Source organism: Adiantum capillus-veneris, chromosome 14 (assembly GCF_014529385.1).
Source record: "Adiantum capillus-veneris isolate H3 chromosome 14, ASM1452938v2, whole genome shotgun sequence".
NCBI classification, from domain to species: domain Eukaryota; kingdom Viridiplantae; phylum Streptophyta; class Polypodiopsida; order Polypodiales; family Pteridaceae; genus Adiantum; species Adiantum capillus-veneris.
Window position 1 is genome coordinate 70,140,346 of NC_140944.1, and position 15,518 is coordinate 70,155,863.

At 43.8% G+C, this 15,518-nt stretch overlaps 1 pseudogene across 1 annotated transcript; it reads right to left on the bottom strand.

Annotated features, from left to right (window-relative positions):
- Positions 1-210: 210 nt before the first annotated feature.
- LOC147442585 (putative protein phosphatase 2C 58) lies at positions 211-14,504 on the bottom strand (annotated as a pseudogene). The gene is made up of 5 exons (XR_015190201.1): positions 14,271-14,504; positions 13,144-13,368; positions 12,311-12,587; positions 651-806; positions 211-349 (listed from the first exon to the last, which is right to left on the bottom strand). The product of XR_015190201.1 is annotated as a putative protein phosphatase 2C 58 (transcript).
- Between the last annotated feature and the right edge of the window lie 1,014 nt (positions 14,505-15,518).

The window sequence follows — 15,518 nt, forward strand, 5'->3', positions numbered from 1 at the left end:
TGCTGGACCCAATTAATTTGCTTAAAAGGTTAGAAGCATATGAGCCCCTGATCCATTCTTATGCAAATTGACACCAACCTGTACTCTAATACTGGAGCCAGCATTCATTGTATACTATACAACCAAACATCTCATGCCACCCCTGCACCAAGAAACTACGCTGCACACACACACTTGGCCAAAACACTTAAAACTCTGTACTCCATGAAATTAATGGAATCGAACCACCAACACATGATATGTCATCTTTGCTGTTCAGCTGAATAGCATAATCCACTAGCTGTTTCGCAGCAACTTTTGGATCCTTCACCTCTCTTACCAAGTCCACTGCAGCTTGGTTCTCTACCGCCTGTACATACATAAGGATTAAGCAAAAGTTCTTACAAAATGCTTCTTGAGACAGCCCTGTACGCAAGCCTGTGTATATGTATACATTGTATGTACACATGCATACACACAGATACCCTCACTTACATCCACATCTATCTATATCTAAATGAAATCGTGAAAACCCTGGATTCACTTTAAAAGGACGACATACCATACATACATATCTATAATAGAGAAGATAGAGGAGACACAAGTGTACATCACAGATCAAGGCAGCCCTTAAAAACATTGCTAGAGACATGAAATTTTTCAGATTGTACCTTCCACAAACCATCACTCGCCAGTATTAGAAACTCGTCAGTCATCTGAACGAGAACACAATAAACATCCGGATCCACTCTTAGAAGTGCTTTTAAATTTTTGTCACCAAAAGCGCGCCCCACAGCAAGCTGTCCATTGACCCCGTGGACAATCGCCTGAAGAAAAAGATTTCCATTAATGCTGTAAGGTGCAGCGGAATGAATGTTGTATTTTCTCAAGATTAGTGATCTTTATTGCTCAAAGTTCCTTTTAGTTCTTAGGGAAGGAGAGAGCCTTCCGTCTTATGGAGAGTGCTATGATCACGAACAAAGTGAGTGGATATTGTGCGTGCAAGTGAATGAGACTGAGAGAAGGAGAGAGAAGAGATACGACACCCGAGGGGTTGTAAAACCCTCCTCCGAAGGCCCCAACTCTCGTCGGCAAGAGTGGGTCACTTTGATTGCACAAAGGTGTACAATGCGTATGCAATGGACTCATGCAATGGGACTATGCCAATGAGGACGACGGTGATGACGACGACGACTTGATGGCTGGAATTTGGGATCTTCTAATCGCTGAATTTCATGCTGTTTCGGTGGCTGAAAATGACTGTTTTGGTTGCGTTTTCTTGGCTAAAGATGGGAAAACTTTTGCAACCAATCTAGGGCTGATCTGCTACTGTTCATCTGCTGAAACCCTGTGTTTGTCAAGGCTGAAAATCTGCGTTTTTGCTGCTGAGATCGCTGGCTGAAAAACGCTGAGATCTGCAAGTATTCAACACACTGAAAAAACGCTCAGAAGTGTGCAGCAATGCTAGCGCTAGTAATTTGCTGCTCTTGGCTGAAGTTTGCTGAGTCAAAACGCTAGGCCTGTGGGTCGCAGGAAAACGCCAGAGAATGGGGACTTGATGGCGATGCTGGATGCTGTGGGGGAAACGCCAGGGATGGGGTGAGGGTGGCGATGGTACTGCTTGAAAAACGCTAAGGGGGTGCTGAGGCGGGGGGTACTGCTGAGAAGTTGCCTGTTGAGCGGAAAGCTCCTGCTGCCTCTTCTGCCAGAAAGTGCTAATTGGGTTTGCTTATATATTAACTTAGCAAAAATGCCCTACCTACTTTTGTTGGAAAGTCACTTAAAAAATAATAAGTAAAAATAACCAAAAATAAGAAAATAGGCTAAATGCACTGGAAAATTCCCCTGATTGAATTTGATCGATTCTGAGGGAAATACGATGATCATGCTGTGTGCAACCGGAGGATATGCATCTATTGCTAAGTGACTGGGCATGCACGGTCTACGAATAGACTCGCAAAAGTGCCAGATCACTGCTAATCTAGACTTGACTTGACTGACTGAACCCTGCTGTGGTGTAGCTTGTCCACGGACACATAGGGTTGGGATGTGTCACGTGACATCCCCTCCTTTTCAAAGTGAGATACTGGTACCGAACTGTATGGCGTCGAGAGAGATCGCCAACAGCATCCGGAATCCTGGAAGGGACTCTTCGCCAGCCCACTCTGATGTGTGGGTCATGCGGTACTTGAACTTCATAAAGGTCTGCAACGCTTGCTTCTTTGGGCCGCGCCGAAAGCGACACAAAGTCCTCTGTGGCTCCTTCCTTGCTTCAACTTCGTCTAGAGACCTGCTTCTTTCATCTTCAAGAATCTCCATAGCTGAAAATTCATGAAACCATCTCCAACACAAAACCATGAACATACCCATTCCATGTAAAGTGAAGGAAAAAAAACTTGTCTTCTCCCAAAGACTGTGTATGCAATGTAGATGAACATAAGGACGGAGTGACAAACCGTTCATCAAACACATGCAAACAATGAGATCGAATCTTTTCTGTCTGATCGAAAGCAATCAACTATGGCAAATCACAATGGAAATGCCCATGCTTGGTGCTCATACTATCATGTGCTCTTTCGGAAACTCTGTCATGCCAAAGAAGAGACATGGAATGCGACTTCCTTACATACAAACTTTTCAGCTTTTCATGAACAGTCCGCACATACATTTCGTGCTCATTCATGAGAGAAACGTGCTCAACATACAATGTGTCATGCCTAGGAAAAGGAATCACATAACGATATTGACTAAAAAATACAAGAAACCGTCACGAATGAAACATTCGAACAATGCGTGCGTATCAATCATGCGAAACACATAATACTTCCTGTGAGGGTTCTTTGGACCAAGGCTCGAGAGCCAAGATCGATCCTTCGTGATTGATCGAATCTGCAACGAGGTTAGCTTCGCTAGAAAAAGCATTCACTAATACCTCATCCGTGTGAACAATCACATCATCTTCATGCAACTCATCATGCTTGTGAGAAATCACATCTTGATCATGCAAATCATCATACTTGTCATTGTCATCCAAATCATCATGAAAATCATTATCCTTCAAATCATCCTGCTTCTCATAATCATGCAAATCCTGTGTGTCATGCTGTGGAGAAAAAGAGATTGAGAGAATCTCCTTATTCCGAATCCTTTCAACCTTGTCCTGTGCATATTAGCAATGAGAGATGGAGAAGGAGCAATGTCCACTCCATGAAAGACAGTAGGAGAATCACTTTTGGCATTGAGAGTTAAAGCGTTAGCCTCAAAATCAATGAGAGCGTTAGTCTCACGAAACCATCGAATGCCTAAAATCATATCACATCCTGAGAGAGGAGAAACAACAAATCTTCTAGTGAAGGCAGTCTGTTGAATTGCAAACAACACATCAAGGCATTCCTCTGTGATGAGAGCGTCCATACCAGGACGAAAGCCAGAGACCTCGATAGGAGATCTCGGACTAACCTCGAGACGGGCTCTCTCAACAAGAGAGGAACTGATCACATCATGCATACTACCTGGTCAAACAATATGACAAAACGGTGCCCCGACATACGACCATAACATTAATGAGAGAATTATCAATGGGAGGGTCCTGAGAAACTTTGGGCACAATCGTGTTATCATTCATTGCATTGACAGATGTAGTGGGTGCTGTGGGTTCTTTAGATTCATTCGATTCAAGCTTAGGACATGTTCTTTTTATGTGACCCTTAATGTGACAATGAAAACAACGACCTTCCTTAGAATACGTGCTTTGTTCTTCCGAAGTGATGTAACCTCCAACAATTCTTTGTGCTACCTTTTCATCTGGAGTAAGCTTAGGTTTAGCAATTGTGTTAGCCTTACCCTTAGATTCTTGGAAGAATTCTTTGATGAGATACTGTTGGAAGATTGGTTAGAAGAGTGATCATTCTTACCGTTCTGCGGGTTTTGAGAAGTCTGCGAGATACTTGTGGAAGTCTTGTTCTCCTTAGGCTTTCCCTTGTTTGTGCTTCATCTCCTGTGCGAGAACAATCGCTACCGCCTTGTTGAGATCGATTGGATCGAAGACTTCTACATCGAACTTGATATAGTCGTCTAATCCAAAAAGGAATGCCTCTTTGCGTTCATCATCCAACATGCGTAATTGGGTACCTAGCTGCAAAACACGATTAGAAAAGGACATAACTGGCATACCATTTTGCTTGAGAGCGCGCCAATCGTCCTTCAATCGTGCGAAGTACTGAGGTGGCATAAACCACGCCTTGAGCTTGTCTTGAAAACAATCCCAATCGAAGGAAAGGGACGTGAAATCCGTCGGTTGCCTCTAGGTGCGCGGCTAGCTGTGCCTCTTACCATGCGTGGTACCAATTGATGGCATCACCGGCAATGTACAAAAGCTGCCGTCAAAACCTTGCTATTTCCTTTCTTCCTTAGTTGTCGCGAACATAAGCATTAATTGATGCAACCAAGAATGAATAACTGTAGCATCCATCTTACCGTCATACTTACTGAAGGTCAACTTTTCTGTGACTGGATGGTTGTAATCCGCGTCGTGGCTTGCGCCACTTAACGAACTTCCACGATCTTTGGGTGGTTTGGTCTTCGAGGCTAGCACGTGGGAAATAAATTCTTGAGTGCGTAGCTCCCTTTGAGCTTCACGCTCGGCATCCTTTTCGGCTTTTCGTTCATTGCGTTCATCGCGCTCGCATTCAAAAGCAAGGCGATTAGCTTCTTGTTGTACCAGCGCAACTCGATTCGCTTCTATGGTAAGGCGAGTCGCTTCTTGTTGTTGTAGTGCGTTTCTTTCATTTCGTTCCATCGTAAGGCGAGTCGTTTCTTGCTGTGCCAGCATCATGTCCAATGTTGACTTAACCATCATCTCCATTGGAGTTAGGACAACTCGTTGCGTAGACGACGAAGGGGGAGGGTTGGAAAAATCTCCTGGTGGGGAGAATCCTTCATCGCCTCTCTCATGCTCATTACCTGTATGCGAAGTATCCATTCCGCTTCGGGTGACAACCATGCACTAGGATCTTTGGTTCTTAAGTTCACGAGAAACTTGGTTCTTGAGGATCTTGGTTCTTGGGTTCTTGGGTTCTTGAGGTTCTTGAGGGTTTCTTTCGCTTGCAAATCGCGTTGAGAAGGATCTTCTCTTCACCCAAGTTCTACTCTTTTCTGCGGGCACACCCCTTGGCTGCCTTGCGCTCACACCAAGGTTGCTTTTTCCCACCTCACGTCGATTGCCGGCAGCTAAGTGCACGGTCCGCTCTCAATGAGTGAAAAGAGACACACGGGGAGGCTGGATGAGCCCTTCTTTCTTGGGATTCCTGTCACTCTTAAACAAAACACGATTAGGAATCGCCACGTCCAAGTAAACTTCGGTTCATGCGACCGCAACAAGCAAAAAAAATTCATGTGGTTCTTGTGGTTCTTTCCTTGAGTAATACAGAACACTGCCAAAGCTCTGATAGCAATGTAAGGTGCAACGGAATGAATGTTGTATTTTCTCAAGATTAGTGATCTTTATTGCTCAAGGTTCCTTTTAGTTCTTAGGGAAGGAGAGAGCCTTCCCTCTTATGGAGAGTGCTATGATCACGAACAAAGTGAGTGGATATTGTGCGTGCAAGTGAATGAGACTGAGAGAAGGAGAGAGAAGAGATACGACACCCGAGGGGTTGTAAAACCCTCCTCCGAAGGCCCCACTCTCGTCGGCGAGAGTGGTCTACTTTGATTGCACAAAGGTGTACAATGCGTATGCAATGGATTGATGCAATGGGACTATGCTGATGACGACGACAACTTGATGGCTGGAATCTGGGATCTTCTAATCGCTGAATTTCATGGCTGTTTCGGTGGCTGAAAATGACTGTTTTGGTTGCGTTTTATTGGCTAAAGATGGGCGAACTTTTGCAACCAATCTGGGGCTGATCTGCTACTGTTCATCTGCTGAAACCCTATGTTTGTCAAGGCTGAAAATCTGCGTTTTTGCTGCTGAGATCGCTGGCTGAAAAACGCTGAGATCTGCAAGTATCCAACACTGGAAAAACGCTGAAGTGTGCAGCAATGCTAGCGCTAGTAATTTGCTGCTCTTGGCTGAAGTTTGCTGAGTCAAAACCCTAAGGGCTGAGGCCTGTGGGTCGCGGGAAAACGCCAGAGAATGGGACTTGATGGTGATGCTGGATGCTGTGGGGGAAACGCCAGGGATGGAGTTAGGGTGGCGATGGTACTGCTTGAAAAACGCTAGGGGGTGCTGAGGGGGGGGGGGGTACTGCTGAGAAGTTGCCTGTTGAGCGGGAAGCTCCTGCTGCCTCTTCTGCCAGAAAGTGCTAACTTGGGTTTGCTTATATTTTAACTTAGCAAAATTGCCCTACCTACTTTTGTTGGAAAGTCACTTAAAAATAATAAGTGAAAATAACCAAAAATAGGAAAATAGGCTAAATGCATTGGAAAATTCCCCTGATTGAATCTGATGGATTCTGAAGGGAATACTGATGATCATGCTGTGTGCAACCGGAGGATATGCATCTATTGCTAAGTGACTGGGCATGCACGGTCTACAAATAGACTCACAAAAGTGCCAGATCACTGCTAATCTAGACTTGACTTGACTAACTGAACCCTGCTGTGGTGTAGCTTGTCCACGGACACATAGGGTTGGGATGTGTCACGTGACAAATGCTTGGTTAATTAGAAAACCTTTTAAAAATTCAGTAAGAAGTGTTGTCCTGGTTTTGAGCAGCTCGAGTATATTTATGAGAGACTTTTCAACTCTTTACCACAGAAACCATTTACAGAAACATTTAAACAACATACGAGGATCCCAAAAAATCTAAAGAAACAAAACCCACATTGTACCATGTGATGAGAAGCCTATAAGCAAGAGGAAAAGCAAGAGGAAGGTGAACTCACCCCCCTCAACAACCAACGCTGAAAAATTGCCGAGAAAAATGCAAGAATCACACCCATACAGTGCCAATGTGCTGTTGTCCAAGGCTGAGATGACACCGTTCAAGTCACAAGGAAGTTGATGGAGTGGCTGACCATGCAACAAGTCGTTGAAGAGTTCTATAGAAAGTGACCAAAGTGGAAGCAAAACAAAAGCTCCACCAGAGAGAGGCAAGGCTAGAGAACCACCAAGTAGTACGAAAGAGAGTAACAAGTAGGCACCCACATGTCAATACTTAACATGGAGAGGAACATGTCCAAAAGAAGTGTCTAACGTGCCAAGAATCAACACCGGTCCACCATACAAAAAACCAATCAAGGGCCAGACAAGGCAATCCCATGTAGAGAATTGAGGAAGAGGGAGAGGGAGCAGAATCACCGGGGCAAGTAGCATGACCTAAAGGGACAGACTCCGGACAGAAAGAGGTCAGAGACCCGTTGAAAGATATAGAAGAAGTTGTGACAACTAGTAGAATGTAAGGTGCAGCGGAAGTAAATGTTGAACTTTGCTCAAGATGAGTGCTCTGAACTGTGCTCAAGGGTTCCTTTTACTTACACGCAAGGGAGAGCCTTCCGCTCCCTTAATGAGAGAGTGCAAATGATCACAAACAAAGTGAATGACACTGTGAATGAAGGTGCTGAGACTGAGAGAAAAGACAGAGAAGAATACGACACCAGAATGTTGTCAAACCCTCCTCCGACAGCCCCACTCTCTATGGCGAGAGAGGTCTATGCTACTGATTGCACAAATCTCGTACAATGGTCTAGATGCAATGGACTTGCCGACGATGAGGACGACGACGAGACGGGCTGAAAACTGAAAATGCTAGGGACTGAAATCTGCAAATCTGGTATATGCTAAATTCTGACATTGTGTTGGCGAGGACGATGACGCGACGACGTTGCGCTGAAAACACAGATGCTGAAATCTGCGAATAGCGGGCTGAAACTGCAAACACTGGCTGATCTGACCGTGCGGCGAAAATCTGTTGCGGGAAGGTGAAATCTGCGAGGTTTGGGGCTGCTATGCGGAGTCTAAGTGCTGAAAATGGAAAACGCTGATGCAAAAACTGGTTCTGTCACCAAGAAATTGCAAACGCTAGGGGCAATCTGTTGTTCCAAAAACGCTAGGCCTGATGTTGTATCTGCTGCAAAAAATGCTAGGCAATCTGCTGCAAAAAACGCTAGGGCTGATCTGCTACAAAAACGCCACAGGTCTTGATGGCTATAAAACGCTAGGAGATCTTGCCGGTCTTGCTGAGAAGGTGCTTGTGTATCTGCTGCCTCTTCAGCCAGAAAGTGCTAGCGCTAGCTTTTCTTATATATTGACTTAGCCAGTTTGCCCTGCCCAATTTCCCAACAAAGTCACTTATTAATAATAAGTGAAAAATGGCTAAAATAGGAAAAATGGTACCAATGCACTAAAAAATGCTCATGATGGCTACTGACGGTAATGCTGATGATCATGGTGTGTGCAACCAGAGGATATGCAACTACTCTAAGTGCCTGGACATGCACGGCCTGCGCACAGGCTCACAAAGGTGCCTGAACACTTCTTAAGATGACCTGAACCCTAGACCTGAAGTAGCTTGTCCAAATGCACATAGAGTTAGATGTGCAGGTGACATCCCCTCCTTTTCAAAGTGAGGTACTCGTACCCAACTATATGGCATCGAGGGAGATCGCCAACAGCGTCTGGAATCTTGAGAGGGACTCTTCGTCGGCCCACTCTGATGCGTGGGTCGTGCGATACTTGAACTTCATAAAGCTCTGCAATGCTTGCTTCTTTGGGCTGCGCCAAAAGCAATACAAAGTGATATGTGGCTGCTTCAATGGTCTTGCATCTACCTCTTCAAGAATCTCCGAGGAGGAAAATTCCTGAAATCACTTCTAACACAAAATCACGAACATACCCATTCCATGTAGAGTGATTGGAAAAATACTATGCTTCCTAAATGACTACACATGCAATTGAGATGAACCAAGGGACGGAGTGCCAAACCGTTTACCAAACACACGCAAACAATGGGGTCGAATCTTGACTTTCTGATCTAAATCTATCAACTGTGGAAAATCACAATGGAAATGCCAATGCTTGATGGAAAAATTTTCTTGTGCTCTTTCTAAGACTGTGTCATGCAAACTTTTGTTCTTTTCAATAGAAATCCGCATACATCCGTGCTCATCCATGAGTGAATCATGTGCATTGTACAATACGGCATGCCTATGAAAAGGGAACAAGTAAAGATAGTGACGAAAATACAAGAAACCGTCACGAATGAAACACTCGAACAATGCGTGTTGACTAAGCATGCGAACACACAATACTTCTTGAGTGGGTTTTCTTAGATCTCAAAGGTTAGCTTCACTAGAAAAAACATCAACTAAACCATCATCCTTGTGAACAATCACATCTTTATCATGCAAATCATGTGTGTCGTGCTTTGAAGAAGAAAAGACTAAGGGTCTCCTTCTCCTGTTTCTTTTCAAACTTCGCTTGTACATTAGAAATGAGAGGTGAAGAATGAACAACTTGCTCCCTACGAATGACAATGGGAGAGTCACTTTTGGCATTGAAAGTGAAAGTATTGTCCGCCCAATCAATGAGAGGTTATGCTTACGAAACCATCGAATGCCAAGAAGCATATTACATCCTGAAAGAGAAGACACCACAAATTTTCTGCGGAAGGACACTTGTTAAACTGTGAATAACACATCAAGGCACTCTCATGTAAGCCCGACACCTCAGAAAGAGATGTCTTGCGAACCTCCAAGCGGGCTCTTTTGACAAGAGAGTCATTAATCACATCATGCATACTACCAGAATCAAACAAGACCACCATGTGTTGACCATTCACATGACCATAACACTTCATGAGAGACTCATCAATGGGAGGATCATGAGAAACTTGGGACACACTAGTATGCTCATTTATGGCATTAACAGAGGATATGGGTTCTGTGGGTTCTTTAGATTCGTTAGATTCAATCTTAGGACATGTTCTTTTATGTGACCCTTGACGTGACAATGATAACATCGACCTTCCTTAGAATAAATGACTTGTTATTCTGCCGTGATGTATCCTCCTATGATTCCTTGTGTAGCTTTTTCATCTGGGGTTAGCTTAGATTTAGCAAGTGTTTTAGCTTTACCCTTAGGTTCATTTTGAGTGTTCTTTTCTAAAAGACTAAAGGAAGATTGGCTAGAAGAGTTACCATTCTTACCGTTCTTAGGGTCTTGAGGATTCTGAGAGGTACTTTGAGAAGTCTTGTTCTCTTTAGGCTTTCCCTTATTGTGTTTCATCTCCTCTGTGAGAGCAATCGCTACCGCCTTGTTGAGATATACAAGATCAAGGACTTCGACGTCAAAACTGATATATTCGTCCAACCCGAAAAAAAAAGCCTCTTTGCACTTCGCATCCGATTTGCGTAATTAGGTGCCAAGCTGCAAAACACGGTTAGAAAAAGACATGACTGGGGTACCGATTTGCTTGAGATTGCGCCAATCTTCTTTTAACCACGCTAGGTACTGAGGTGGCAAGAACCGCGTCTTGAGCTTGTCTTGGAAGTCGGCCTAGCTGAAAGAAAGGGGCACGTCTTCCTCGGCTTCCTCTACGTGTGTGGCCAATTGCTCCTCTTGCCACGCTTGATACCAGTTAATGGCATAATAGCAAGATACATGGCTGCCATCAAAACTTTGCTATTCCCTGTCTTCTTAGTTGTTGCAAAACAAGCATTAAATTGATGCAACCAAGAATGAATAGCATTAGCATCAATCTTACCTTCACACTTACTGAATGTTAACTCCTCAGTGACGGGGTTGTTGGAATCCGAATCTCAGCTTGCACCACTTGATGAACCACCAATATCTTTGACCGGCTCGGGTTTCAAGGTGAGTACCTGTAGGATCAACTCTTGCATGCGTTGGTCTCTCTGCGCCTCACGCTCTAACTCCAAGGCCACTCATCTATCTTCGGCCGCCAAGCGCACTTGCTCACGCTCACGCTCCAAGGCTACCCTTCTGTCTTTGGCTGCCAAGCGTGCTTGCTCGTGCTCACACTCCAAGGCTAGCCGTCTTTCTTCGCGCTACTTTTTTTTTTTTAAGAGGTGATGACGTGGCGTTGCTCTACAGAACCCCCGCAAAACGCGCTGGCATGCTGATGTGGCAGACTAAGGAACCCCCGCAATCCATGCTGACAGTGTCACGCGGCAGCTATGCAGGTTTCCTACTTTTGCGCTAGCTGATTTGCGCTATGCTTTTGAACCCACATGCTTTGAGATTTTGAAGCTTTTCATGTAAACTGCTTTTAGACACCAAAGGCCTTTAAATATGACCCATGGGCTCTCACTCTAGCAGTCTACCCCCGAGGGATGCAGAGCAGAGCCATGGGGGTTGTACCATGTTGAAGCAATATAAAAAAATACCGAAAGGGGCACCAAGGTTTGGGGCCAATGCTCTCTTGGGGTGGAACTCTGCCACTCCGCGTCTCGTGTGTCGTGCATCTCTTTCAGTTCAGTTGTTATTTGAACTGCTTAAAGTCGTTCGGTCTGTTCTTTTCCGTTGGCACGTGGTGCCTATTCCCGTTACAGTATCACCCTCCATAGCTCACACGGCAGTACCTACTGACGGTGGTGGTTGCCTCTAGCAGCAAGTGACCGAGCCCACGTGACTGGGGGAACTGTTGATAGATCATCGATCAAAACTACTTTAATCAATTGTTTTGAACTAGCGTTTTTATTGGTCGATCAACTCTCTCTCTCTCTCTCTCTCTCTCTCTCTCTCTCTCTCTCTCTCTCTCTCTCTCTCTCTCTCTCTCTCTCTCTCTGCGCTTCTGCACGTTGCTTCTCTCCCATGGCTTGCCTTCAATTGCAAATGCCATAGATGTGTTCCTTAACAAGGGGAAGGAGAGAGGAAAGAGACAATGGCACACGAGAAAGAGAAGACAAACAGATAAAACGCTTGCAAGTCCAATAAGTCTGGATGGTAACCATTGCGGATAATACAAGACAAAAGACAGAGAGCCCCCTAGGCTACATATATTGTGAGCTAAGGTAAGTTGGGCAAATATCTCTGTCAAATACAATGACCAAAAAAAAACTCTCATCCTCAAAATAATAAAATGGCGAAAAGAGGCCTAAGACGGGCAAGGTGCCAGTGTAAACCCTAAGTGTGCCTGAGATCCCTGTCCAGTAGGTGTATGGGTGGCTAATCCACCACCAAGGGCCAAAGCACGTGTCATGAGAAGCTTGTAAGCAAGAGGGAAAGCACTTGGAAGGTGAACTCTAACAGCTACATTGCAACTCACCAAATAATGTATTGCTCTATATCACAACTTTAGAACAGGAAAACCAAGTTTTCGATAAACACAATAACCAATCTATGTGTGGGTTCATAAAGGCAACAAACCTGGTAAAGTCGTCACCAAGCCACCCTTTCTTTCTATACTAGCCTTTTCAGACACAGGATCATGATCGACAGTAACCTGTGTGGCAACCCCAGCTCTGCATAGGACTGCCCTACTGTCACCTACATTTGCGATATATACACTGGCACCATTAATCACGATGGCAGTCACTGCAGTTGAGCCACCCATCCCCAGTTCAGCCTCCTTCTCTAAGATACATTTGTCCGTTTTCAAATATGCTTCTGTGATAGCTGTCGTTGGATCTGTCCAAAATGAGGGCTGCACCAATCATGACAAGATGAGGCTTTAAGTGAACTTACAAACAGCACACCTTTTCATGTATGACAATCTTCGAATATCCTACACATTGACAAGAACATCCCATGAGTGTGCAAAACAAGGGGGGAAGTGTGTGCACGCGCGCTATCTACTCTGTGGCTTTTTCCTCATCAAGAGGTTTCCCGCCAGTAATATGAGCATTACAAAAAAAAAAGTGTGTGCGCACTGCGTGTCCATATGTTCATGTGTGTGTGCACGCAGGCAAATGTGTGTCCACGTGTGTGTGTGGCTCTCTAGACTCTCTCTCTCTCTCTCAATGTGTATGTGCTGCAAGGGTATGTGCCTCTGTACATGAACAAACAGTGGCAAAGCATGCACATATAGCCTTCATAGAATTGACTGTTAACAAAGGCACTTCCTATCAACAATGTAAAATAACTGCTCTGTTTCCTACAAAAGCATTCATAAGAGCAGAGCTACTACTAAGAATGAGAAAAGCAAACAAACAGCCTAATAAAAAGAAAGGCAGAAAGGTATGTATCTGAATTTTTCTTACCTGATTTAGGATGTTATTTAGCAAATTGGCTTGCAAATACTCTGCTACTTCATGCCCAACATGACCGTCATAAATTGCAAACAAACCTACACGATTGCCATCTATACGCCTTGTTTCTGAGACTGCAAAATCTTCCATAGGATGATTACATTTTCCTTTAGACACAAAAAGCCCATGACGAAAATCATGTCCACTCTTTTTCCGCCTGCCTAATCTCACTACGTTCTGCAAACACATACACACACAAAAAAAAAAATCAGTTCTCTTGCCTACAAACGAAAAAGCAACAAGCCACTAGATTTCAAATTTCTTGCAATAAACATTGCCAGCGGGCAGTTATGTAGCAAACCTGGGCGTGTTACTATTCAGCTTTAAGGATGCAATTGACTATGGTGTGCTTTATGACTTAACATCTCATGGTCCTATGGGCTCTCTTCACCAGACAAATACATCCTTTATCAAGACAAGACAACAGCATTGCTACCAACATCACCCAATAACAGAAGATGAATGCTTGTGTCTTCAGCACAGATATAAGCCTTTAAAATTGCACAATATGCTTGTTCATAAAAGAACATACATAAATAACCTCTCAATGCCTCATCCTACTTGAGCGTGATAAAGAAGACATACTCATTGCGCTCTCATTTTTCTTGCCCACCATCAATGCACATGCTCCATCATTTTTTTCATGATCTCTTACACAAGACAACCTAATCAAACCTAATATTTGTATCGAAATAAGGTTTGCCCTTGATTCTCTATCGTCTCAAGTGCAATCACACACTCGATGATTACAACTGGTAACATTATCTCATGTTCAAGTATAAATGACATCCAACAAGATCCCAGAAAAGGGATACTGCTTTAAGTACAGAACTTCTTTAATCCACGCATGCTTGATTCAATATCTGTATCGTGTAGATATTCGATCCAAACCCAATGCGAGAAGTCAGAATGAGCTGTCCTACGACAGACTCTACGTTTGATATTGGCGCACAAATCTCTATCAGCTGTACAGATTTGCATCTGCTGCATGCCACGAAATGAGGCGTGATCCGAGCGCAACAAAGAAGAGGGGGTGCTGATTACATGATAGAAGATGAATCTCGAAAGTTGTAGCATACCTTTATTCTCTGCAACATGATCCCGTGTGGTGCGAGGAAATGGGCAGCTTTAAAAACCCAATCCACAGAAGAGTATGGAGATACCGTCTGAGCTCTTCTCTGCTGGGCGGGTGCGTCACGGACTCACGTGTGTCTGTACGCGTGCGACAGTGTGTGTGTGTGTGTGTGAGAGAGAGAGAGAGAGAGGGAGGGAAGGGAAGGGAAGGGAAGGGGAGGGGAGGGGACGCTGTGGTTGGACAGATTATGACCACTTTTGCAGACTTCAGTTAGAATTCAAATGCTTGACCTTTTGGGTGTGTGTGAGTGGTGAGTTCAAAGCCTCATAATCTCTATACTTGACCATTAGTGCTTTGCCTTTTCAGTGGCTTGACCTTTTTCTTTCTTTGCCTTTTGGCATCACTAGTATGTGATCCTAGCTTTGCTGTTGCCAAGGAAACATGGCATGTATTCTCATAGGGTTATCTTATGTTCTAATTAGAACACTATCAATATTCTCTTTCTATATGTATAGTTTATTGTATTTTTAAAAATGATGCATGACACAACCTCTTAATAGATTTTAACAAACATGAATATATGTAAGATATTGCAAAGCATTCTTTAAAACCAAGCTTGGGAGTTTCTCATAAACATTATCTTTCATGAGGTGTTAGTCTTTGTTCAACAAACTTTAGAATGCTCTCCTTCTATTGGGGTGGGTAGAGAGAGAGAGAGAGTCCTCCTTTTGGTCTATATGTAAGATGATGCAAAGCATACTTCAAAACCAAGCTTGGGAGCTTCTCATAAACGTTGTCTTTTGTGAGGTGTTAGCCTTTGTTCAACAAACTTAGGAGTTCTCTCCAATAAGGTTGCTTAGTTGTTTATTTTTGTAAGAGTTTTGGCCATTATGTTAAAATGAAGGATGTGGTTTAAAATAAAGTCGATGACCTAAAATCATGCATGCCATTGATCTTTCTCTCCCTCTCTCCCCTAATTACAAAAGCATGTTCCTCTTTGCTAGAGCATATTGTATTCCACCATGTACATGCTTGATACTATTCCCTTATGCACAATCTATATCATACCAACCATTTGGCTTAGCTCCTGCTCTCTTACATGTGAGACTGAATATTGAGGCAATGTAGAAGAGCGTCTTTTTGTATGCACATTATATCCTTTGTTGAAAATTTGAGAGTACAAATATCATACCCTACTTTAGTGTTCGACTTTGGATCACATCAAATTTATTTTCTTACGTTTTAGCTTGGA